Source organism: Passer domesticus, chromosome 2 (assembly GCF_036417665.1).
Source record: "Passer domesticus isolate bPasDom1 chromosome 2, bPasDom1.hap1, whole genome shotgun sequence".
Taxonomy (NCBI): Eukaryota; Metazoa; Chordata; class Aves; order Passeriformes; family Passeridae; genus Passer; species Passer domesticus.
The window spans coordinates 72,513,357-72,540,162 of NC_087475.1; the positions used below are offsets into that span (position 1 = coordinate 72,513,357).

General features: G+C 38.8%; 2 long non-coding RNA genes across 2 annotated transcripts; one reads left to right on the forward strand and one right to left on the reverse strand.

Annotated features, from left to right (window-relative positions):
• Positions 1–1,005: 1,005 nt before the first annotated feature.
• Positions 1,006–4,624, reverse strand: LOC135295514 (uncharacterized). The gene is made up of 3 exons (XR_010357635.1): positions 4,574–4,624; positions 3,625–3,767; positions 1,006–1,157 (listed from the first exon to the last, which is right to left on the reverse strand). It is a non-coding gene; the product is annotated as an uncharacterized LOC135295514 (long non-coding RNA).
• A 68-nt stretch (positions 4,625–4,692) lies between these two features.
• On the forward strand, positions 4,693–14,834 carry LOC135295513 (uncharacterized). The gene is made up of 3 exons (XR_010357634.1): positions 4,693–4,742; positions 8,874–9,046; positions 11,438–14,834. It is a non-coding gene; the product is annotated as an uncharacterized LOC135295513 (long non-coding RNA).
• Positions 14,835–26,806: the final 11,972 nt, after the last annotated feature.

A 26,806-nucleotide genomic window follows, 5' to 3' on the forward strand; every position in this document is an offset into this window, starting at 1 on the left:
GAGACATAAATGAGACATTTTTTGAGACTGGGTAACTGCTCAACACTAGTATTGGATACAAAAAGGAAAATGAAACAACTTCTTTTCCCTGTCCCACATGTCCAAAACATGATATGGCTGTCAGATCATTTATTTTATTAGCATACTATAAATCCTGAACAATAATAGGGAACGTGGGCCAGATCCTCACTGAGGATCTGAGATGTGCCAGTTTACCTCAGTGGAGAAGGTTCAAAAATACTTCTGTTCCATTAGCTTGCAAACCAGTGTTTCCTTATGGAAACATTCCCTATCTTATATAGTTACACATGATATGGGTGTAACCTATTTCCTATTTGCCCCTGAGCACTTTTGGGAATGTGATAACATAACAGTTAACTATATTATCACCTTTTATTTCCCTCCATTTTGTCATTTCCTTGCTGTTGCTCAGAAGAGGAACCAGAAACTGTAGAGGTGAAGTTGTGCAGTGAAAAAGCTTGAACACTTTCCACCTTCCATTTTTTCTTACATCCCTTCCTCCACTTTTCCTCCCTGATTTCCTTCCTTCTAGATACTCATCCAGGAAGAGAAATATGGTTTTTATCATAGAAAAACTGTTACTGTACTAAGCTTTGAAGATTTACTAATGTGAACACTACTTAAGTAGGGGTACATATGTACAGTATAGGTGCATATATATAAACACAATTGCTCATGCCTAAGAGTGACCGAGGAAATGTTTGCATTTGGCTTTTACAAATAGCTATCATTAACATCATCAGTTTTGAATAGCCTGCTTTTTTTCTACTCTCATCTCCCCAGTCAAAAACACATCTGTGGACTTCAGTAGAGATGTTTATCTGGATCAAAGCTGTTCAGCTTATATGTTAGTTATTACAAGGGAACGTTTGCAAGAAACACAAAATTAGTCTTTATTGCACTGAAATCTCCTACACTTATTGTCCAAAAATCTAGTCTCTAGATTTCATTACATGGAACAGATTAAAAATTAAAAGTGTGCTTTGGATTATTGTTGCAAAAAAGTTCTTCAAATTTTATATTTTTTTCTCATAGCAAATCATGTACTGATCATGAATTGCCACATCATGGGGCAGACCTGTCTTCCATTGATGAATGCAGCTTTTCCATGTCAGACATGTCCAGAAAGAGATGACCTAGAAAAAGTGTAACACAAATTCACTCTGGAGACAATGCTCCTGTTCATATTTTCAGTTTTGCTCTTCTTTTCTCAGAACAGTTTGCAAAAGGTGAAATATTTTTATGTACACTCAGAATGAATAATGTTTATCTTCATGCTGACAATGGAGAATGAAGATTAAATGGACAGAAGTTTACAAGCCAAGCTCACTATTAAATTTTTTTAAATTCAGAATAAGAAATGAGAAATGAAAACATTCTATGCAGGTAAAGACTCTAGCCACAGCAGTGTCTTACCATGGGCAAGAGAAGTGTCACTTAAATGTCCAGTAATTGCTTTATCGGACATTTGTACTTCCAGAAAGCAATTTCTGACTTGCATTGCATATTAGCTGTGCCATTATGTTAAATCCTATGACATGCAACTACTGACTTCTGAAAGGTTCCCCAAATTTATTTATTCTTTTCAACTGTGATGTTTCTGTAAGTGTGTACTTCCAAAAAAAGACTTTATTAAATCAATTCAAAATATAAGACTTCCAAAAGAGATCAGAAACTAAATTAGGCACACTTGAAATTTAGCAATTCTCATTACAAATCAATTTAGGAAAAGAAAAATTAAACCCATCCAAATTTCACAAATTCAAAATGTCTGAAATTAATTTAAATTCCTTTGATGATTCTGACATTTTATTAGAAGCTCTAAATTGTTAATGTTTCACATTTCTTTGTGATTAAGTTATAGACACTATGTCATAGTTTCATTTATTAGTTTCACAGTCATAGTTTCATTCATTACTAAACACCAGTTGATATTACTGTCAGACGGTAAGGCAGAAAGGCAACGAATTTATTAATTTATGAATGGAAAATGGTGCAATGTGGAGAAAGGCTGACTTTCACTCAGCAATTTGGGCAGTTCACCTTCCTCACTGGATGTCTGGATAAAAAAAATAAACCAACAGAGAAACAAACAAAACCCCAAAACAAAACAGAGGACCCAAACAAACAAAACAAACAAAAAAAACTACCAAAAAAACCCAACCAAAAAAAAGCCTAAAACACAACAGACAAACAAACAAACAACATATCTAAATAAAAAACTTTATTTCCCATATTCTGATAATTAATGTCATATGGTTTTTTTTAACTTTACGTTCTTGGAAATTTGATGCCTGGGAAAGGGAAATCTGAATATACATTACTTTAAACCAAGCAGAGTTCACCAAATGCTCCAATCAGTCATAAAGATGAATATATACCCTTTTTAAAAGACTGATGCCAAATCTTCCTCAGCCTTACAGGCCATACCTTCTGCTCTTCCTGTTGAACTCTTCCACGTTCTTTTCAATTTGCCTAAGACATTCCCAAAATATCATTGCTCCCGTTTATGTTGTCTTGGCTGCTAGGATAGATCCCAAGTACCCACTGAAGCCTCACTGGGCAGAAAGGCTGCTTCTTGTATCTTCCTCCCAGCAGACTGACAGTGCTTCCCAGAATAAGATTTTCTGTTTCTGCATCACCTTCACATTTCTGAATCACCCCACATGACATCCATTCTCCTTTTCTACTGTATGGATGCTCCATGGCCTTTTATGTTTCATCTCACTGATTTTGGATCATCTACCTAATTTATTAAGGTTACTTTAAATTCTGGTCATGTACGACAAACTGCTTGTAATGTGTTCAGCAAATGTATCAAGTTCTTTTATAAGCTGAAAGCCAAGACTTTAGCAAGAAATGCTCTCTACCTCCCACTCCTGTAAGACTACACTTGGAGCCACACCTGACCAGCAAACTACTTATGCCTTTGAAAGCCTCTGAAGTTTTTGAAAGGAGCATTTAAAACAGCTGTTCAATCCGCTAAACTCTAGGTTCATTTCCTCAGCTTTGCAGGACACCTATGTGGGATAAGTCTGTCTACATCAGGGAGATGTCCCATACATTGTTTTTCTCTAAATCAAATACTCTCAGAGAAAGAATTAAGATTTATTTGACACAATGTATTTTTTGCATGTTTAGGTGGGCTATTTTAACTCTTTAGGATCCTCCTGCAGTTTATTTATGGTTTATTTAATAAATTAATTCAGAACATTTTCAGGAACTCCTAAAATGGATTCATTATAACTTCCTGATTTTTTCAGAAGAACCATATTTGCATCGTTTCCTATTACTGTAAAGACTCACCAATGGTTCAGAGATTACACAGGATTTTTTGTCAGGTCTTGACAGTTGGAATACATTTATCTACTCTTTAGAATGTTCTCTTCCTTTGTTTTACCTGAGCTCATGTCTTCTCAATAAAGTTAGGCAGAACTACACATTAAGTATTTGAAACTTCTTTACACCATGTCTGTCTTGCTCTCCTTTCCTATTACATAGGATCTGTACTGTTCTCTTACTGTTTGAACAGAAACATCTTGAAAATATTACTCCAAGCAGGATCATAAGAAGATTTACTAGTGGCAAGGAAAACTTTCTCACCTGATTGGCCTGTAAATACTCAGGACAAGTCTTCAGCAAACATTTCAGCCATGGTACAGCAGCAACAGCAGAGGCGGAATGTGGCCTTCAGCTGAGGCATCATCAGATCTGTGAGGCTGTTTTGAACTGAGGCATTTCTGAACCTGCCAGCAAAGTGAGTGATTTGCCACCACATCAAGGAAGAGCAGCTCAGCATTTGACAGCACTCATTACTCGATACTTCAGAATGATTTCTGCAGAGATTGAATAGTTTTGAAGAACACTGAAAGGGGATTTTTCATTTTAGCCTCTGCTATTTACTGCAAGAGATATGGGGAGACACAATTGTGTTGAGGAGAACCTTGGTGATATGTGTGTCCTGTTCCCAAGGCCTACATCAAAACATCAGCTCTTTAACCAGGACTTTTAAACATTTCTAATTGGTAGAAATCTTTAGCTGTTATAATTACATTTTTTTTAGCACTTAATTAATCTCATTTATGTTTCCTCCAATATTTCATAGGCCTAATCAGATCATCAAAAGAAAGGAAGGTGACTCAGTTCCACTGCAGAAAGAACGAGCCTGTATCCACCTTGCCAGGGGAGTCTGCATGTCCCCACAGTGCTGTGTCCACAGAGATGCTCCCCACATCCCTGGGCACTCTGCTGTATCCCACCCTTCTCTCAGTAGGCAGGCGTCCCCACACACACAGAGCCAGCGCATTTCCTCCCAAGGTTTACCCTGCCAATCACATCCACATCTCCCCTGGGCCCTCCCTCACTCCCACTGGAAAGCCCTGCCAAACGCTGCCTGGAAAAGGAGCCTCCTTCTCCCCTACACCAGGCATGGTGCTTGGGGCTGGCACATGGCATCCCCACAGGACCACGTCCTGCCAGCGAGCAGCTGTGGCAAGGCCCATTGCCAGCTGTGGGAGAGCACATCGCCTTTTTCAGAGGAGAAATAAAGTACTTTTGGCAGCAGGCTCCCCTGTGGCAACTGGCCCCACGTCCCTCCTGTGTGGCAGGCAGATGGTGCTCATGCAGGCGCCCAGCCAGCACCACAAGGCCCCCACAGCCCCAGCCCCATATGCCCCGCTCAGCTGCTGTCACCACTTGTCAGACTTGGAGTCATTTTTCAGGTACTGCTAGAATGGGTGAGGAAAAGGCACTGAGGGGAAAACTGTGTTTTTCAGCACTAGTTGCCACAAGGCCAGAAGCTCCTGAAGTGCAGGAGGTGGGCGACTCTGACTCGCTGCCTGGTGAAGCGCTGGTAGAACTAGGCAAGAACACTGAATCATGGCTTTCTGCACAGATAAAGGGTACAACAGCGACGTACTAGGAGAAAGAGGAAAAGGATTTGAGGTTTTCTTTAAGCGTAGATCACCTTAACAATAAGTCTTCCTACAAATCTGCAGAGCTCAAACACGCTAAACTGTAATCTTGAGCTAAAATGTGGGAAGAAGCTGCTTTGCCAGCTCTTAACATAGCTCGACACCTGCGCCCTCACTGCTGCTGCTGCTAAGGCCTGGAGTGCTGAGGTCTGGCATGGGAAAAGGACACTTGGATGGCACCATGGTAATTCATGCATGAGGGACTACTCAAAGATAAAGTGGGCATGTAAATCTCTACCCACTTACAGCCTAAAGCCAAAATAAAGACCGTGAGGCAAAGACCACCTTGAAGGCTGCTACATCCCCACAGCAACAGCAGTGTTGTGCTGGACTCCTGGGGGCCAGGTTGGCAGCCCAAGCAAACAGCTTGCCTTTTTTGTCCCTCATGTTAGCAGGAAAGTGAGCAGCACACTATATGGACTCATCTTGTGGGACCGATCACGGGTAACCTCTCAAGCAGGCTGAGGCACTGCTAGGGAAGTGTCTTTGTCTTGCTCATGGCATGTCTGCTGGGATGGAGCAAAGCCATCTCTACTGCCTGGGCATGTGGGAACAGAGCTCACCACTGCAAGGTCTGAACATGAGCTGGAGCAGGTCAGGGGTGAGCAGCAAGCAGAGGAGATAAGGGCATGACAAGACTGGCAGATTTGGATCATCTGGGCTACAGGGTGCAAGGGTGTGTGCAGAGTTTGGAGCTACAGGTGCAGCTATTGTTCTAGAGTTGTTTAGAAAATGTATATTTTGGGACTCCTGGAAACTAAGTAAAAAGTTAAAAATATACACTTATTTTTCATTGTAAGTAATCAAACATGATCATGCTTGGAGACAGGCCTTCTGGAAATCAAAAAGAGATTTTAGGAGCTGTGCCACCAGTTCTGACAGTCTGACCCAGAGCAAGGTAGCCACAGAAAGAGGCAAGATGTTTTTCTGGGGCATTTGCATTGACTCATATGTGGTTTTCCCAGTGATAGGAGTAAAAGGCTTCTGTAACACTGGGAACACAGAAGGAAGGCATAATCTTCCCTCTTATCCTGAATGCCCCTTGTCAAAATGAGACCACATTGGTCATCAGTACTCAGGATCACATAAAATAATGCCATAAAAGGGAGCTATGATTTTTTGCACGCACTCATTACACCATTTTAGCATCTAAAATACAGATACAAAAATCACCATATTTTTCTTAGTCAATTGTCAGCTTTTGTGGTCTAAGATTTCCTAAAACTTGTCCATAATGGTTTTATTTTCACTGGAAGTTGTGCTAGTTAGATTTAATTTAATTTTAGTGTAGATAGGATAATAGAGTTTTGATAATGTAAATCCTCTTGAAAAAGGGCTAATTTTAAGTTTTTCCAGAAAACTGTTGACATGCTGTGTTCATGAATTAGCCCAGTTTGTTAGAGAATGGCACTAATAATGCCAAGGTCATGGACTTGATCCCTGTACAGCCCATTCTCTGAAGAGAGGATCCTTCCAACTCAGACTATTCTGTGATTTTCTTACAAGGCTGTAGTACAAAGCAAGGTGCACTAGCTAAGTGTAGTCTTAGGCTTAGAAGTCATTCCTCAAGCCTTCAAGAGATGTGAATCAGTGAGTTTTCTAACTGTGAAAAATGTTTTTCACAGATCACTGGCTTTATGGTGAAGATTTAAGATGCAAGGCAGATGGATGGGATATTTGACCTCCCTTATTCCCTTCTAAATTTGACTGGACTCTGTTAGGGCACTGCATATGTGTTGGTGCTGCCTCTTAGACACTGATAGCATTCCCAGGGGGGCTCCTGCTTGGCATGTCAAACAAGATAATGTCATTACATATTTCTTTGACTGAATGAAGGTGGTTTTCCAGTCAAAGGGGAAGAAAGCTGTAGATTTTCAAAGTCAAGGTCATGCACCCTATATTCCATCTACTGTGTAAGTTAGCTGGTAACCTCAGCATATATTTATGAAAAAATATATAGATTATTACCTATTGCTCTTAAAATATCTCTGAAAGTGTTTTGGAACTTCATGGCTGATAAGTAAGACGTATTTTCTGCTGAGGCATATCAGATGCCTGTTCTATATATACAATTTCATTCTACAGTTAGATAGAAGGAAAAATCTGTTTGTAGTTCAAAGAATATCCCATATTCTCTCATGTAGCTACTGAGTCTCTTCTGAGCTGAGTTTTTTTTTTTTGGCTGTTATTTGGCTAAACCAAAACAGAAGTTATTTGAAACTGAGTCACTTTGGTGGAAATTGATGGTTTAAGTCTGGCAAAATACAACATCCACAAAACCAGATCTGAGTCTCCTGAACAAAATCTTGCTTTACAGGTATGTGCAAACTCATTCATCCCAGCAATCTGGAAGATGAAAGACTTTATTTTCTAGTAACCCTGGCATGCAAAGGTGCTGCAGCATATAAATATTTTCAAGCACAACAATATCATGAAGTCTCTAAAAAGCCACTTAAATACTTATATTTTTTAATTCTGTATGTTCATTGAGCAATTTTGTGTGTTCATGAATAACTCACAAAGAAGAAACAAAAAGATTATTCCTGCTCATAAAGCTTGAAGTGCACAATCAGGAAACAGAAAGACCACACCATTAAGCTGGCCAACCATGTGGCACAAGCAGTAATCAAACCATAGTGAATATTCAGAGAAGCCATTTTTCTATTAGCCCACAGGCAAAAAAAAAAAAAAGCTACTGTGGTATATCTAAAGATTTGGAAAAGTCAGTTACGTTACAGACAATTTATGAACAGGAAAAAATAGAGCGATGTCTTAATTTATCAACTAAATTGTTACCTTCAAAGAATGTCACCTAGCCATTAGTTCAGCCTGTCTTACCTTTGAAGCACAGACTGTTGGTACTGTGCCCCTTCCCAGGTCTGAGGACACCTGAGACCACAAAATAGCCACTGTTCTGTCTGTCTGTAAATGGCAGGATCTGTTACTGCTCAGAGTCCTCTTGGATTCCTGCCTCACCAAAGAAGCTTGAAACCAAACAATGCTCTATAGATTTGGAGAACTTGATCCTGGAGCACATGGTGCAGCGGCCTCTGTCAGTACCCGCCCCCCTTCAGGCAGCCAATAATGCTCCTCTGGCTTAAGAATCTTTGTGTGGGTTTTGCATAGCGGCTTGAGATCACTGGGTGGAACAGGCTCTGCAAGTACAATAGACTGTCTTTCAAAACGTTACTTGTGGGTGTCATAACAATGCTGAATTAATCACTACAAGAATAAATTTTTGTCTGCAAATCGTGGAATACAAGAGAATCAGTTTAATTAAAATGAAGGTGTATGACTGATGCTTAGCTGGTGTATCAATAGAGTAGATTCTGTTTAATGGAGATGTATTTGACCTGTCATAATTTATAAAGCAGCATTTAGATATTAAAATATAGATGAAGTTTTAAACTTCAGTGCATGAAAAGAGATTGCACTAATTAAAGGTTTAAAGCTATGAATATAATTTTAATTTAAAAGCTATTTTTATGATTAATTTAGATATATTTAAAGATTTGTTTTTAATAAAACATCCTTTTTGATCAGAAATTCCTGGAGAATTTAAGATGATTGTCTGTTTACTTGGATGTCAAATGTAAGACTAAGTATTCTAAACATTTAGTCATGTGCTTAACTTGACATCAGCAAGACCACCCCTGTGCATGAAGCTAACCATGTGCAAAGACATTTGTAGGACTGGCATGTAGCAGTCTCTTGTAAACTTCAGTCTCATCCTTTGGAAAGGTTTTCTGTTCAAGAGGAAAAAAAGAGTTGAAGGTGGAGCAGAGATGTGAAAGAACAGCATAATGTTACTCTTGCATAATTTGAAGCAAACAAAAATAACAGAGTATTTTCTATTTTTTTTTCCTTTTATGTCTTCAGGGTAGGTATCAACTGTAATTCTGAGGGCTGCTTTGGGATCATCTTAAGACCTTGGCCCATTGGCACAGATTTTGGTGCTGATCTGAAGCCACTGAGGATTTGAGTCTTCTTTCCAAACTAGTTAAGGAAGGATTCCCACTCAAATTAACAGCATTTGAATAACAGATAGCGAGGTAAGGAAATAATTATATCCACACATCTCAGATTAAAGACTTGTGGCCACTTCTAGGCAGAAGTTAAATAAGGAACAGAGCTGTGATGTGCCATGGGGAATGCTCAGTAACTCTCACAAATTGAAATCTACCTTGGGGAAAAAGAACTGGCAAGAGTCTTAAGAACTTTTCTCTAAAGGGTGGCATCTTAAAAAGTTGTCCATTACAGACTTATTACTCATCTGAGAGCTCTTTGCCACTCTGAAATGAAATGAGTCTTATTCTTTTCATGTACTTCCCCCATGGAAGATCTTCTTAACACAGTAATTGCAAATCCAGTAATTTCCCCTTTATCACTCCTTTTAAGTTTCAATTTCTCCTTTTTACACTCAGGGCCCTGCAGAACTTCACAGGTCTGTTGGCATGTTCCCATTCTCCCCAGTTGCTCTGTCAAAGATGTCAGCTTTTGGACAGTTTAATTTCTCTTCCGAACACTCCATGTCCTCCAAGCTGTTCCCTGCACACACACGGCAACTTCCTAATCCTGGTGCCTCAGGAAGTGACACCTTCCTGCTCAGCACAGAAGGCTGTCTCCCATCACCTCCACTACATGCAGGATAAACCTAACAACTTGCACGGATAACTCTCATCTATATTTAGATGTATAGTGTCAGCCCACTTTTTCTAAAACCTAGATTTCCATTTTACAGCAGTACATGTATCATCATCAAACACAAGAATGACAATCACAGAGTAAAGCCAAATATATAAATAGATACACATATGCACGGAGCAGACATACTGAGTAATTTTTTAGGCAAATTATTTCAATTAGGTACCAGCAGCTCCATCATCTCCTCTGAATTTTCAAATTTTTACAAAGATGTACACAGTCACTAGTGAAAGGTCAGAATACTGGCCCTGGCAAGGAAGCAACAACTCTTTGCAATGTTCAGAATGTGCAGAGCACATTTGTGTACCAGAAAAATTGCTTCTCATTCCATCCTCAGTTTTACCCTTTCATAGGCATTGTCTTGCGTAGAAACCCACAATACATTCATAAAGAGTGGCCACACCTGAGTGACCTCAGCTTTTCACAGGAATGGCCTCCTGTTCCCTTCTCTCCTGTTCTTGGATTACTAATCCTAAATTCCAGCAGGTAGCATCTGGACAATTTTTCCCAGGATGCTTATGAGTTCTAGCTGTTATGATTAACATGTTACACCACTGGACTTCTCAGGGTACAGGAAATCTGCTACATGAAGGCAGAATGGTTATTAGAATACTATCTGCCAAGTCACAACTTCCCTTAGGGTATATATGGGAGAGTCCTGTCATATCATTCCCAGTCAGATATAACAGAGCACTATTACACTTGGCATTTGCATGAGCCACATTTAAAACAGCCATTTTAAACAGAGCTTTCTTTTTCCAAAAATAAAGAAAAAACAAGCAGGTATTGAGGCTGTATTAAAAGTAAAACATTAGAGACTTGGAAAACCTCTGTGATTCATAAAGACAGAAGAGACAAGCAGAAAAATATGAGGAAAATATTCAGAGAAACAGTGACCATGATATGGAAGAGCAATTTTGCAAAACTTTGACCAAAATCCTAAGTGACAAAATATTGAAAGTGACAGAGAAACTGAGACTGAATGTATATAGTCCTTTTTATTTTTTACCTAGCTATAAATATTCTTTACTCAAATAAATACTCTTTACAAATTTTATGTGATTTCTAAAACTATGCAAAACCTGCATGTTTGTTTCAGCTATGGTATACCTCTGGAGTGATGATCAGGTGCCCAACTGATCATCTGCTCTGGGAAAAAGCATCTTTATTTAGGCTATTGTGATAACTCAGTTACCTGTAGAAAAACTATTAGTGATTGACAGTAGATAGTAGATTCATTTGAGTCTGATTTGCAAATGACATTGCCAAATGGGAATACAGATACACTGGATTTAGCTATCTAATAATCTTGTGTTTCATGGGACTAGATTACATTTGAGTATATTATTTTCTTAGGAGTCAGATAAGAAAACCTTCCTCATAACTTAGATATGGCTTAAAAGACAAAACAGAATACTAAATAAAACTTTTGCTATAACAATAGCCTATGAAATCTGGTTTCTTGTATTTGCATTTATCAAACACCATTGTTAGCAGTGAAATTAAGAATTTGGCCTCTATCAAAATGTTTGGTTTATGCTGAGTTTAAATAATTTATTTTAGACACCTGGAACCTGTAGAGACCAATTTGTAAGCCTCATGAGTCACTGTTGGTATTTTAATGGTGTGTGGGTTTTTTGGTTTATTCACTCTGTTCCCTTTGCCACGTACAGTGTATTTTCTTGTTCGGTTTTCAGAAAGAGTAAATCCTTGGAAATTAAATGCTTTTGATTTTTCAGCACTGCTTGAAGAATACAGCAGTTATTGTCATTTCAGAACCACAAGAAAATAAAGTTCAAAATAAATACTAAGACTGTTCATGCTAGAGAAGGCAGTATTAGCCTAGTCCCAGAGGAATGCCCCTCCTTCAAGCTTCACAGATCTAGGTCCAAAACTGGAAATCACACCAGCTGAATTTGTGAGGCAAGAAGAGCATAGAGGTAATGAGAGTCACCACATGACAGAAGAGAAACAGCTTAGAAAACTTCAGCACTGGGGCATTAACATGATTCTCAGCTGTACAGCCAGACTTTCATTTGATGTCTACTGGAAAGGTTGCATCACAGCTAAGCTGACTTATCCTCGCTGAAGATCTCTTGCTTTAGAGCTTTGGGCTACCCTGGTGACTTACATTCTTATACATGTAAGAGGATTTGTTCTACATAAGTTATTGACTGATATTTTATTAACATAAGAAAGAAAGGTATGTTGATGTATTGGATGTAACCGCTAAAATCTGGCTCAGAGTGGTTACTGGAATTCCTGGGGGTTTTTTGTGATTCATGTTTGTTCTACTTAAGAGTTGCTATTCTTGCAGGGATAAGAGAACAGTCTTGCCTTCCTTAGCACAGAAGTCAGGATGGAGAGTTTGGACTCCTACAGAACCTCTTACAAGAGCTGCTGTGTACAGCAACTCTTTTCAAGAGCTGTTTCCTTACATCTGAAAGTGAATCACGCTGCTCATGTCCTGTCTGTTTGGACTAGCTTGACACACAAATATTTGAGTGGGAGTCTCGTGCATGAGGAAAAGAAATGCTCAGGAAAATTCACTTGAGTAACTGGTGGACGAGTTGTGCTACAGAGATATACAGATGCATGTTGGGCTTCTAAACCTGTGAAATGTGAACAATTCATGTCCTAAATGTTACTTCCAAAAAGGAAGCCAAGTTTTTTCAGGTTGTCTTTTCACTTTCTGTCAAAAGAAAAAGACTCTTCTTAGCAGCTGCATCCCTGACCAAGGACCTGGAAAACCTCAAGGAAGATCTCTGCCTGCATGAGCAGAAATGTTCTCTGCCTACAGAAAGCTAGAAGATCCTGCTGCCACCACTGGGACAGCATGCTTCCCTCTTCACACTGATGGTGTCCAAATCAATTTGAGGCATTGGTGGTCTGGATATGGTACATGTGAGGAGGATCCTCTCTGCTTTTCAGACACATCTATGAATCTAAGAGGGAACTTCTGAGGTAAAACATCAATGACCAAAACAACGGAGATTTTTTTTATTCACTATAAAGTGTTTTCTGTCCCTCCAAATCAAGTACGTGTCAGATCATTCAGATATTCTCACTGTCTGTCCCCTCCAAAGCTATTCAGCCACACTGATCACTGCAGCTGATCATCAGGTGGTGTATTACAGCTATTACCTATTACTCCCTGGAGCCCTTCTGTCATTTGTGCTCTCCCAGCATGGTCCCCCAGCCTTTCCTTTAGGGAACATGGCTAGAGCCTCTCTGGCTCTGGGAGGTCCTGTGACATTCTGGACACAGTCCAAATAGAGACTACCTTAGCAACTAGAAGGAGGAACAGAAGAATACTCTCTAAGTCTTTATTGATAACAATATCATGAATGTCTATTAATATAGTTCCAAGTGCTCAAAAAGTGCTAAAATAATAATATTCATTCCTGGAGAGAGAGCAACAACCCCTTCTTCCTGAAAGTCCCTCCCTGGAGCAGTTATTCCAGTCAATCATATACCTTGATTTTATATCTTTCAATTATTTACATTATTTGCTATAGAGTTCTCTGATATGACTTGGTATTTGCAGGCTGAATTTCTGAAAAGAATGTTTTAATCAAGGAAACATGCAGGACATCTTCACTGTAGTTCAACCCTTTGTCAAGGAACAGAGTTCTAGACCATGTGTTTCAAATATTTGATGAGGCAGCATAACACACTCCAAAGTAGTACATCAGTAGGTCTCAAAACTTGTCTTTTTAGGCAGAGTTTACCCCAGTGGGCTGCCCAAGGATATAAAATAATGATCTTGCACTCACCCACTGAGCCAGGATGCCCAGCTGGGACAGCCCACTAGTCCTGAATATCACCCCACTTCTCCAAGGCTTGACTGGTTGTTTATGTTGGAGGGGAATTGCAAGCTGGATTGTGTAAGGCATTGTAAAAGCTCTACCAGATAGCTTTTTTTTTAGTTTCATTTTCTGATAAAAATTATGTTTTGGGCTGGAAACTCCCACAAGCCAGAGCCAAGAGGAGCACATTTTCCCTCTGTCTCTGCCCAACCTGCCATGGGTCCCACTACACTGCCTGGGTGACACCACCCATCTGATATGTCTGTCTGCTAAATGTGTGAAACAAGGTTATTTCATGTATCTTAATAATAAATTCAAGTGGGTGATGGGGCGGGGGAAGCTCTTTAAAGTTTGTGGCTGTTAAGAAGTGGTTTTGTGCTAATTCATCCAGGCTGGGATCTTCCTCTCAGTCCAGCTGGTGGTACACTCAGGTGCAAGAGGAGCCTGTAGCCCTGTGCCTGGGGGTGGGTCCTGAAACTCCCCAAGTGCATCACAGCGTTGTGAAATCTGGGGCCAAGCAAAGTGACTCCCTCATTTTTCTGAGATTAGTAGATCTCTTGGGAATGAAGGGAATCTGGAATATCCCAGTAGCACCTTCTATGGTATAAATGTGAGAATGCCTTCTTGCATTTGAAGGCTGAGGTATTTGTGAGGATACATTTTTATGCCTTGCTGTGTCAGAGAAAAATGCTTTGATCAAAACAGTTCTTTCTCTATTTTTCCCCCATTTAAAATAGCACAGTGTATAAAAAAGACAGAAATATCTACTGGATCTGGTCTTTGTGTTGAACTTTAGATTTAGAAACTAATGTGTGTTAGGGAAAAGTATATAAGTAGAGATGGCTCACTGGGGTACTAACAGTGTAAAAGGCAGATAAAAAATGCAGAGATAATTGCTTTCAGCCTCCTTTTCTGGAACTACTCATCCTTCCCAGGGCTGCACAGAATGCAGCTGCACAGCACTGAGGATTTTAGCTGCAATTTTTTTTTGGTCTTTGAAGACATCAGTGACACATGAGGACTGCCCATACATGTAATTTCAAAAAACACACACATTCTCTGCTTCCTGGAAAAAGGTGTAAAGAAGAAGGTGTCCTTAGCTGGGACTCAGCAGAGGGACCAGTTTCCAGCAGTCAGAGACATTTTGCTTGGTTTGAGTCTAAATGCTTCATAACAGTCATCTCTAATTTACCCTATAATTAATGGTGGACAGCAAATGCTTCCCCCAACCATGGGTGCTGCAAGAGTAATTTTGTTTTTACTTTTTATCCACTCAGAGATTTATAGTGATGGGACCATATAAATACAGAGGGAACAGCTGGGCTAGACATATGCTACAGCATGTGATTCAAAACTGTCTCTATGTGAAGATTCGAAACCACAAAAACAGTTTCCAAGACAGTGCAAATAGGAGATCCACATCCTTCAAGGAAAACCCAAACACTGAAAAATAGAGATGGTTCTAGTTCCAGGCTGTGAATTTACTATTTCTCAGAACTAATTTAAGATATATATGTAATTCAAATATTTTTGAGATAATTATGTATTTTCATTCCCACTTCCTTAAGGTGACAAATTAAACAATTCCAGTTACTTGCTGAAAGATATTTATTATCTTGCCTGTCCTCATGATACTAGATGCTATTATTCCACTCCAAAGAAGGATAAAAAATGTAAAATAAAAATATTACCTATTTCTGTAAGTCTTCATCATTATGGTCTTGGATACACTGTTAAGAACTTATTATTCATGCTGTGAAATTCATGCTAACATTTTCTTATACAAACTCTGGCACTTATGCTCAGTGCATATCATGGCTTTTGTTTTTCATGCACCATGTGATATCTTTGATATTTGAATATTAAAATTGTATTGTCTTTTGTGATTTGCAGGTATCTGCCACCTTACTGCAGGTAAAAGCTAAAAATATGCCTCTTTATCATTCAAAAAGTTAGAATTGAAGTATAGGATAATCTTGAAACTTCAGTATGCAGATATGGATGAGAGCATCTGCATGAGCCTTGCTCATCAAGCAGTGGGTCAGACAAAACTACAATATTGGCAGGGCTCAAAAGATGTGGTGTATGCCAATATGACATAATATTTGTTCTACAGTACTCTTTAGTAGTGACTGTAAGAGCCTTATGAGTCACAATGGAACCAAAGAATCATGAAGCATTTAACAGTTTAAACAGTTGAACAAACTCCTTGAGAGCCCTTAACATATCCACATCGGGCTACAAGCAAACAGCAAGAAAACAACTCTAGCAAAACTTCAAGTGGAAAAAAAGATCAGAAGTCACACACATTTGTCTTCATTACAACAATATCCTTTTACTGTGTTGGAAAAATCATATCCATCACTGCTGGGATAAAATTGATCTACCTTCAATGACTTTAACGTATAGTGACAGATAGCACACTGTGGTTATTCCTTGGCTTTTCTAAAAGAACACATACATTTCCCACTTTTGCAAGTAGTTTCCACGAAGGAAAAAAAAATTCAAAGAATTCAGATAATAAGACCATTTTGAATATAAAAGAATGCATCATAATCTCATCTACTTTCAGTCTAGCTCATTATAAATGAGTCACTAAAACAGCATGACACCAACACATAGCAGGTATACCAGGTGCTTCCAGAAGGGCAAGGCTGGATGTAACATGAAAAGGTGGCTAAAGCAACTTTTATTTCAGTTTTGGGAGTATCCACTAAGCTATAATTAGAGGTGCCAACTGCTAACAAAACCCATCTTAGCACAAAATTTCTCCATGGAAACAAAGAAGCACTGCAAAGAAGGTGTCAAAAAATTGAGATTTTCTTTAGCTTGGGAGCAATAATTAGCTTAATAGGAACTTCTCCATACAGTTGAAAAAAAAAATAAGATATCAAAGCCAGTTTTGATGGCCAAATGGGGAACAACAGGATGTGTGCACTGCTCTTAGCACAGAAGTTTACGTTTCTGTGCCCTCATTTCTGTTAACGATATAGATGTCCCTGGAGAGAGAGAGGCATTCATAGGGAATTATTATTTTCCAAATCTGGAGAAAATAGGGAAGGGTCTCTCTTATTTTTTTTCTTTTTTTTTTCTTTTTTTCTTTTTCTATCTTCTGATGATCTAACAGGAAACATGTGAGACCGGGAAATTTTGCTCCTTGTGAGGCTCAGACATCCAATGGCAGGAGTTAGTCTCAGTGCTTGAGTCACCAACACTTGGTAGAGACAGAGTTTTTCCTCTCCCTTTTCCTTAGGTGCTATTTTAAACCTTTTTCTCCTTCTCAAAATTATTACTTTCTTCCATTGCTGACCTTTTCTTGCTCTGTCTTTGACTATATCTTTCCCTATAAAAGTTATGGGAAGTTGCATGATAAGCATTTGCCACACAGATGTCTTATTATTTAAGCTGGGACACCAAAATTTTACACAGGAAATCTGGAGGTACAGATTGTGCCTGCATATTTTTTCCTGCCACACTCAATGTGCAGATGTCTGCCAGTGCAAACCATCACTTTGTTTCAGAGATTACCCTCCTTTCAAATCTTGCTGAAAAAGAAAAATTTCCAGAAAAAAACGGGCCTGTCACCTGGAAGCAAAGAGTTCATGCTGAGCTGATGATACCTGAAACTTGGGCTTCACTTGACTTGGACAAATGCAAAGCAGGATTTTCAACCCTGGCTTGTGTCCATGTGTAATCTCCTCCACACCAATATATCAATCTGGTTAAATTCCACTTCACTCTCCTGGCACACTGGTCACAGCAGTTTATGAAATGCTTGAGGCTGAAGGGTTTCCTTTGACAGGGAATCAAACTAGGTCAAGCCTAATAACACTAAATCCTGGCCCACAGGCCATCAGGAGAGGTGTAATTCTAATAGCAAATCTGCTAGTAAGCAGATGCAATTACTGGATGTACTGAGAAGAAAGCAAAGGGTATAAATCTCCTTGGTGGAACAGTAGGCTTACAATAGGTGCTACATGCTTTGATCAAATTAAAAATTTTATTACACTTTAATTAAGACCAGCAATTTACGACTGGCATGCAAAACTATTGACATTTCCTTTTTGTTCCTATCCACACTAGTAGTTTCAATCCACACCTGTACTTTTAAGTCTAATTTGACATTTGTCCACAGAGTACCAGTCATTCAGCAAATCTCATTATTATGCTTTCCTGGAAGGAGATAAAACTAGCTGTATTTAGACTTATTTCAAAACTGTAAATGTCAGACTCCATGAGCCATGACAATGTACTGAATGTGTTAAAAAGGTTTTTTTCAGACCCTACCATCACCCCAGCATTGTTCTGTGTCTTCCATCTCTGAAGGCAAAGAAATTACCTATTTCATGAAGTAAATGAATTTTGTGTAACTCATACAACTGGAATCATGCCAGAAAATAAATAATATATTTAGCCAATGTTGAGAAGTTATTTCAAGTGGTTTATGTGTTTCTAAAAAAAAAACTAAAAAAAGGCAGTTTTAAGAAACCATTAACTTGAGTGAAATAATTAGAAACAGATCACATGATGATAAATGAGGTAGTTTGATCTGTTGATTGGACTGCTAGCCTGTTAGTATGTAGAGTGACCCTGCAGATAATTGTATCAGTACCTGTGCTAATAGGGGTTTACAGAGATCAAAGCTGTGCAATATTCCCAGACCCTTAAGCCCCTGCATTGTACTAAGATTAAGTTAGTAAATACATATCAGCTAATTTAAAGCAGTGTTATTACAATGTTGCAGTTATGAAATAAAGAGGTTTTAAAAGCTTTGAAATTTGGCAGCCAACCTTAACTCTGACCTGGTGCTGCTGCTCTCGTTCCACTGAATTTGATGGACTGTGAGAGAAGAGGGAAGGGATATTCTAGCACTTTAAAGTTTTGATGTTGCTGTCTGCAAGTGACCTTACAAACTTTACACAAAGCTCCTCCAGACTACCTAGTAAATCATGCCATAATGACATATGTGAACAGCCTTGCAAAGAAACTAAAATTTAGAAAATCCAGTTTTCACTCCTGTTAACTCTCTTCCTGTCTGTTTGATAGCAGCCCCACTTCATTTTCCTAAAACCAAAGGCTTTCAGGTGGAAATTCTCGGATCTCCAGGACACCTCTCAAATCTGCATGTGTTTTCAGTGCCTTTTTCTCTGGTGTAACTATTTTTGTAATACTTACACTATGGTTTTGTCAATTTCTTATGCCATTCACCCAGGTAAAAGATGCTTAGTGTGAAGGTGCTTAGCAGGAACCACTGTCTTACGGTTGTTGGTGGCATTAATAGCTCCTCCTTAGGGCACTGATATTGGAATGTCACATCTGCAGTTCCGTGAGACCATGTGATATGACTTTTTTTCCTAGACATTTCTGGAGCTTGATCAAATATTGTGGCTGCATGGAAGCTATTTCATTTTGCAGACATGAGCTGTGCTGAACACTGATGCAGGCTTTCTTCTCAGAAAATACTTGAAAACTGGTGATCTGAAAAATTCTCTCCCTTGCTTTTAAAAAAATAATTTGCCTGAAAGTTAAAAAGTGCATATAATGCATCAAAGCAGATGCCCGTTCTCAAAGTGATCTAGACAACTACAGCAGACATCACTGGAAACAGTAACCTTACACAGACTTAAGATTTAGTCAATAGTAACAATATAACAGGAAAACAAGACTCAAAAATCCAACAAAGCACCCATTCTAGAAGGAGGAAAGATTTATTTCCAGTATTCCCGGCCTCCAGCATAAACCAGTCCACATCTCCAAGGTAATCCAAGAGCTCATAATGAAGGAATCCTAACAGAGGATGAAGAAAGTATTTTTACTTTTATCACAGAATCATTCTGTCTGCCAACTGGTGCTGAGGCATGAAGTGTCCCTGTGCCAATGACTGCATCACATCTCTCAGCATCAGTTTCAGATGTTAAATCTTCACCCGTTAAAAACTGCACTCTGTTTACAACTGTAATTTTTTTCCACCTTTAGCACCCAGCCAATGAGTTTTGGCAGGAGAAGGAAAAATTTTTAAAAAGGCTTCAGCAATTTTGAATACTATATTCTAAATCAGGTGTGCTTGTTGTCATGGACCGAGTCACTGCCTCAGAGACCACATAAGTGGATATGCATTGCAAGGATTGACTGTTCAAAGGGAGAATTGTGTTAACCTTTGGGTCTCCCTGCATTTTGAGAAATTATTGTCCATGTAAGTAGAAAATGGACATGCAGAACAAGTCACAACAAAGTCCTGAAACTTGCCCTCCAGGCACAATATTTATTGTTCCATGATGGGGATGAAGGCTAACCTTTCTACCCACTGTCTCTGTGGGGGGCACAACCCTGCTCTGAGCTCTGGTGACCACATTTTTACAGATATAAGAATGGTTTTTAACACATGTGTTATAATGCTGGTATATAAATATGCACAATAGTCATACTGATTATTGTTATACTGATGCACTAAAAGAGGGTAAAATATTTGTTTCCTCTGGTCCCTATTCTACCAGCCCAAGAGCAGGTATTGACAGCCAGAATGTTCATAGAATATAAGTATTCTCACTTACTGCATGTTGGTGTCACCTATAGCCCCTCTGTGCTGACTGGTACCTGGAAGGGTGGCCTTCTCCTTTAAAGCCCAGACTGAATTTACACCATATGCTTAATCCTGGGTGAGGATTATACCCAGCACATCAAAGAGCAGAATCAAGCCAGTAATGTCTTCCACAGGACAGCCCTGCAGTTGGAAATCCTGCTAGCCACAGGAGGGCTGGAGCTGCACAAAACCTCAAAACAGCTCTTCATAGCACCATGAAGCAATTAAATACTTGAACCTCTCCTGTTTTCCTCTTCTCAGAACACATCTTGCATAAGCTGGAAAGTACAAATAAAGGCTACTCTATGATTAAAGGGAGGATTTAAAAAAAAGTTTTTTACAAAAGCAGATATTCTATTTATCCACACATATTAAATATTACATTTCCTAAGAAAACAACCAGAGCACTAGAAGAAGAATACCATCAATAACACCTGCACCAAAGAGTTTAAAATCAGCTCATATGCCACTATAGTGAACATAGTTTGTTTTCTATTATTGCTTAAATATGATGATAACCAGTTTTATGGTTATCATAATAAATATGATGATAACCAATTTCATGGTTATACGGGGTTTATTGACATAAACCTCATATTGTATTATTTTGAGGCTTTGTTAAGAGCAAAGAATGTGTGACCAAATCAAAGGCTTCACTAAAGCTAATAAACGCAGCTTCAGTCATATATGTGGCCTTTATCCACAGCTTGATTAATATAACATTTAACCTAGAATAAGGCTGAGGTTATGGAGAGCTTTAAACAGAAACCAGATTTGAAATAAGGAAGGGTGGAGGGAGTAATAAGTTTAGATTAATAAAGCCATTGATCTTTTCACACACCAAACATTTGGAAATTTTAGTTAATAGCATTAAAGCAGTTCAAAACCTGTGATTACATAAATCCAAGAAAACAGCACCTTTCTGGTACACAAAGAGTCTTCCAAACTGTTCAGATTTTCAGCAAGCACTGAGACATGTTGAAGGAATCATGAAAGAAAATGATTGCAGATTTGAACTGTAAAAAGGGGATTTTATCCATCCGTCTCTTCAAAGGGTAATTCATTGTTTTCAGTACTTTATTTAAATGTGTAATTTCCAAAGAGGAAAAGTTGATTATTGATTAAAAAAAATAACAAACAAACTACAAGAAATTAGATTAACTTGACTTCTCCAAGGTCAGAAGGTTTCTAAATCTGTTAACAGGCCAGGTGATGATTATTTAATGCCCTAACTATTTGTTATGTCTGTTACAATTTAACCCAAATCTTTAATTCATTAAAATGAGTTGTTCTAGCTCTGCTAAAAAGTCCTTTAATTCTGTTCCAAATGCTCTCAGATTCCTCAGCACTTTTTAACATGTTAATCTAAATAAAACACAATTTTTGCTTTTCTCAACTCACCTTCATTTCCATTTCAAAGTTGAACATACTACCTGGATCAGTAACATATCTGTTATGCCTCTTATTTTTGCTGTTTCTTTTCTCCCTACTGAGATACTTTAACATGTCATGGGTCATTTGAGGATAACAGTTCCCTGCTTTAAACTGACTAGTTCCTTAAAATCTGAGCTGACTGGAGATGATCATCATCCAGAAGTTAAGTAGTTGCCTCCATAGTGAGCAGCTGTTAGTATGCCAACTAACTCGAGGTTGTAGAGTGGCCCTGTGATAGTAAAGCAAAAATTTTCCCACTAAAACAGAAGTTCCCAAAACTAACATATGAAAAGTTGCTTCTGGAAGAAAATTTCTGTGAAAGGTGAAGTTAGCAGGAGGCTTTAGAATATGTCAATCAAATAAATTTGTAATAGATGGCTGGGGTTGGATGGCATTTGCCAAAAAGCTTGAATATGGTGTTTCAGGACCAGTAAGGAATAATGAACTACTGGGCCAAAGGGACATCCTGAGAATGGACAGGTGAGACAGGAAGAACCTGGCAGAGTGGGGCAGCTATGGCTTTTGGAAGGCCAAAACAGGTATATTCATCCTCAAGTGCCCTCTTCATTTGCAGGTACCTGAAGAGACCCAAGAAGGGATAAACTTACTTGTGTGTGCAATGCAAATACTGCACCCTGTCACCCACATGCTTTTGCGTAACCTGAATGGCTTTTTTAAAGACAGGCATTTCTAAATCCCGTTGACTAGTTTATGAAAAATTGTTTAAAATCATAACTCAGATGCAATTAAATAGGTAGTAATAGTCAAAGTGTTCACAGAGGACTTAAACGTGTAACATCCATTCCAGTTTGGGGACCAGGCTGGAGGTATAATTTTGGGGGATTGTTTTGTTTCTAGTGTCCTTCTGCCACTAAGCACTCATCTATTTGGTACACAAGAAAACAGTAACTGAAGAAAGGCAAAGTCTGTGCTTTCAGTCAAATCCAAATCTCACTGGACAGATTTCATTGCTAATGGGAGCCAGCATGCATAGTGCTCCGATAAAATATTAAAAAATTATTAAAAGCATCTCCTCAGAGTTGAAAGCAGAAAATATTTAATCAATCCTGACAGTCAAAGGATGATCTAGTGGAAACTTGCACACGATTCATTCCAGCAATGAAGAGATAGGTGGGTGAGTCCTCTTAACTTGCACTGATTTATTTCATATGTTTTTCTATGTGCTTAACTCCATTCGGGTCTCTCACTGTACCTGCTGACACACTGGTACACAGAAAATCCCAAATTATTTTCTTTATTCTCCTCTTCAAGAGGTTCTGATAAAAAAGCAAACCCAGGAAGTTCAAATGAACATGTCAGTATTTCACACACATTTGTGTCTCAGTTTTGGATGAAAAAATGAAATAGCACAGCTTTGGGGAAGTGGGAAGAGGAATGAAAACAAACAGTTAAAGTAGGTATGAAAATGTTGGAATATTCAATTCAAACATTTCAGTGTAAATTGACTCTTCCTCATTTCCGAGACACTAAGTTTGAGAGTACTTTAGCAATTTTCCAGGGTTTCTCAGATCTCACATCATCCTGTGCTTCATATGTTTATGCACAGGAGGTTACAATACATCCAAAGTCCCACAGAAGCCAGGTGTAAGTTTGTCCAAGCCTTTTCTAGACATCTGAAAAGTACTTCTCTGATCATCTAACATTTTACTAAGTACCCAGCAATGTCCACATATTTTCTTTCAGATTTTCTTCTTCTAGGAGTCTTTTTTTCCCTGTTGTTTCCTGATCAATTTTCCCTATCTTTCCCATTCTTATTCCTCCCAAAGTATCCTGTTTGCCACCTGAAGAGGTGAGCCTATAGCCACCCCATGAACTGTATGTTTGAAAGGAAAAAATAAATGGCAATGATGGAATGACCTGGGTCTACAGGACATTATGGAGATTCCCATCGAGTCTTTCCTTACTGTGCACTTGTAAAGTTGCTCAAGACAGCTCTGATCACATCAGTTCCAGTGCCATTTGTGTTCCAGCCATCCCACACAGAGACTGGCAGCTTAAAGGTTTTCTCTTAGGCCTTCAGTTCATCCATGTTCCACCAAACACTGTCACCCTCAAGTCCCCTGGTGAGAACACTGCTCATCAAGAAGCCCTACTGAGATGAACTGTGTGATGTCTCTTTAGTGTATTCACATACTGCAGCATTAGCCTGGCTGCTGCTGGACTATACATTTCTATAGTACAGGAGCCTGTCCCACCCATGATTTTTATTCATCCACGATTTTTATTAATTTTCATTCAAGGTGTTTAAGTCACTTTCATTTCCACTTACATTAAAATATTAAAGTAATGATAAGTCTTATCATAAACCCAAAAACACTACTTAAAAATATGTAATGTATATGTATGGATTTTCAGCAGATCTGGAAAATTAGCAGTGCAGTCTCCTTGACTTTCTGTGACAGTTTGATTTCTTAATAACAAATCATTAACCTCAACTTCATAAGTGCTATGTACTTCAACAGGATCAAGTCTTAAACAAAAATCAAAAATTCTATTTTAGATATTGCTTATTGAGAGATGTATATAATTTAGTCTGAGAAAGAGCTTTCAGGTACAGCTATAAAAATGCTGGGGGTGTGTGAATGTTCATAAGAAAAACATATAAATTAGAAAATAAATTATATATTCAGAGGAAAAAATTAATATGCAAGGATGAAAAGTTCTACAAAATTCTGCACATGGGAATAATCATGGTGACAGGGGAAGTAGGAGGGTATTCTTTGAGAAACAGTATGCTAATGGTAGTTAAAATCCTATTGAAGACATGATGCATCAAACAACATACTAAATGTTTTATGTTCAATCACCATACCTCAATTTTTTTATTCCCTGGCTTATGAATGACTAAATAGGCAAGCTTAACACCTTATAGACTACTCTAATGCTATTTTGAAAGGCTATTTATAATAGACTTGGCACTGTCATGCAACAATCTACTAATGTTGTGTGCTAGCCTGTTTACAGGGATGGTTTTTGTATGACTACACTGCCCTAACTCACCAAGCATCAGCCTGGAAAAAAACCCTAATGCTTACAAATCTTTAAGAGGTTTAGCCAGAAGTGATAGCTTTGATGATGGTTCCATCTCTGGCTCAGTCTGAGAGCAATCAAGGACCCACAGCCATCCAAGGACAGAAGAACAAAGGATGCTAGCAACATTTCATAAGAGTGCTTCCAGAGAGAGTGAGCTATTGCTTGGGAGAAACAACGGAGGAGCAGAAAATCTTTGGCACATCTCATTTTCAGCCTGCTAGCCTAACAAGTATGGTGCAACTGAAGGGCTCTGGGTAGAGTTGGACAGGTGGAAAATCCACTGGTTCATTTTAATTTCCTTTGGCCACTACCTTTGTGTCTACTATTAAACAGCTAACAGTGAAGTTCTCTTTAAACAATTTCAGTGTCACAAAGTCCTGCTGCAGAATGGCAAGCTGCTCCACCATCCCACACACCACAGAAGCAGGTTGGACTCACAGGAACAAGAATGATGTTTTAAGATAAGAGTGAATGCAATTACATTGTAAAAGTAAAGAGTCATATAAATCCTGAGTGGGTTATAAAGTAGCTGCTGTATATTTTATTTTCTCCTGCTTCTAAACCAGACTCTCTCATCTTACTGAAATAAAGCTGTGCAATGGGATGCACTTGTAAAAGAGAAAGTTCTAGTCAGAAAACCTGTGTCTGCACTTTATTGCTGAAACCTGAGCATGTTTGCCTCACTGACTACCTTGTTGGGAATATAAATTACAGAATAGAAGTGGCATGTGTTGAGGTTCACACATATAGCTCATTTTGTGGCCACAAGTATGTGGCCATATATTTGACCGGTGCAAATTGGCAGACTCCAAAAATTGTGGGCCCTTTTATCTATCAGCTTCCATGCCACGCATGGGCTACCTGGGAGCTGCCTCCTGCCCAGCCCACTTGCAGCTCATCTGAGGTGTGTTGCATCTTTTGTGTCCCCCCTGTGCAGAAGGCACAAGATTGCAACACCTCAACAGAGAGCTGGAGCTGACCACTTCTGCAAAAACAGACCTCCCAGACACAGTCCTCTTTTCAGAAAATGTCTTCTTTTTTTTTCCTCCTCTTGCACACAGACAGCTATAGGTAAGTAATGAAAGAGCCTTGGCAGGACACACAGATAATTAAATATTTCATCATTCTTCTGATTTCAAAGCTTGAAACAAGAAGAGGTTACAGAGGGTTTTATGTAAAATACTTCAGATGGAGTCTAGCTGTATAAGAAAATACTGGGATGGATCCAGATACAGATGTGCTATCTACCCAGAAACTATTTGGCAAGTCAGTGAACTGTGATATTGTAAGAAAGTCTGGGCTTCAGTACAAGTTCTCAAAAGAGTGCCTGTTGGCTGAGCTATCATAGTAAAGCTGTTTATTGGCAGAGAAGTTATATGGGAAGCTGAAACGAAGACCCTGCTTCTTTTCCCACTGTGATTTTTTTTCTCACCACAATTAATTTATTATAGGTGGTTCAGTCCAGACCTTCTGCATAGTGGTTGAGGGACAAAGTCTAGACATAATTTATTGGCCAGTGCCTGGTGAAAACAGAGTTGCAGAATGCACGTTTTCCCTCTGTTTCTCTTTTTTCTTCTGCCAGACAGATCAAGTATGCTGTATGCTAATTATCTGGTATGTGAGACTTAAAGGACCGAGGGAGATTTTCCTTTGCTAGAGCTGTCCCCTATCATATAGCAATATTTTTTCATCATATTAAACAGTAAATATCAAACTAAACAATAACAGCAGTAAAACTTTGTTTACTTGGCATGTTTTTATCTGCCTTTCACATGAGCCCATAAAAACAAGCTGAGGTTTTCATCAGGTCCCTCCATTTCACAATTCCTGTTAGCTGGCTAGATGCTTTTTATAACCACTATACACTGAGAAAGCGCAGAGCAGTTATATCCAAGATCACAAGACATCAATGGCAAATTCAAGAACAGAAACCCAAAAATCTACCTCTGTTATACAGGGGAAAATGTAACATTGCAGAGGAATATCAGAGTAGTGAAAAGCATGTGGTAGAGAAACAAGAACAGCATAATCTTGTCAGGTGGAAGGTCCATTTATCATCTTTAGAATGGTTTACAAATATTGATTTGTAAATTTTCTAAAGAATCTTGAAAAGAAGGCCTAGTACAGGCTTATGCTAAATGGGAAGACAGTTGGGATGGAAAGTCTGCTCTGGATATATCAGTCATACCAGCAGCAGATGAAATTAGAACTAAGCTTTACTGCATCCCAGG